Source organism: Montipora capricornis, chromosome 13, assembly GCF_036669925.1.
Source record: "Montipora capricornis isolate CH-2021 chromosome 13, ASM3666992v2, whole genome shotgun sequence".
Taxonomy (NCBI): domain Eukaryota; kingdom Metazoa; phylum Cnidaria; class Anthozoa; order Scleractinia; family Acroporidae; genus Montipora; species Montipora capricornis.
The window spans coordinates 15438778-15439629 of NC_090895.1; positions in this window are offsets into that span (position 1 = coordinate 15438778).

Here is an 852-nt window from a genome sequence, read left to right on the forward strand (position 1 = left end):
TCACATGCTGGACAATGTCAATACCGTACTTCTTGCCTCACGTAGAAGATATAACCAAAATACTTTCACTAAAGCCGAAGAAGTGAGAAGCAAGAGAAGAATGAAAGAACAAAAAAGAAAGAACAAGACCAAGAAGCTGAAAGTATTGTCAAGGCAGGCTAAAGAGGTGTGTAAACGTTTGACTGGGAATAGAGAAATAGATATCACTCAAAAAGCCAGTATTGCTGTGAAAGTGGATGAAATCAAGAGCAATTCAGCAAACTCAGATAGTGGTCATTCGTACAACATTCAAAGGTTACAATCTATTCGACATGATGCCAATTCTGAAGATGTTTTTTGGTGTGAAAGAGCTATAGGTGTCTTGGAGAAAATGATGAATTCCTCTCAAGGTATTTCAAACAGACGGTTAGAGAAAAAGAAAAATTGTTATCTTCCCTTCCTTGATTTAGTTCCAGGGGGGAAAGAGCACAGTAAGGTATGTTGAAGTAAAGCTTCAAGCATTAGAAGAAATAAAGGGAACACTTTTTCACATGCTGGACAATGTCAATACCGTACTTCTTGCCTTACGTAGAAGACATCACCAAAATACCTACACTAAGGCTGAAGAAGTGAGAAGGAAGAGAAGAATGAAAGAACAAAAAAGAAAGAACAAGACCAAGAAGCTGAAGTATTGTCAAGGCAGGCTAAAGAGGTGTGTAAACTTTTGACTGGGAATGGAGAAATAGATATGACTCAAAAAGCCAGTATTCCTGTGATTGATAGTAATAACCCCAACAGAGAAGCACTTCACACTAAACTGAGAAAGAGATTTCACCTACAGCCTCTCAAACAGCTTAAAGAGCAAGGATATAT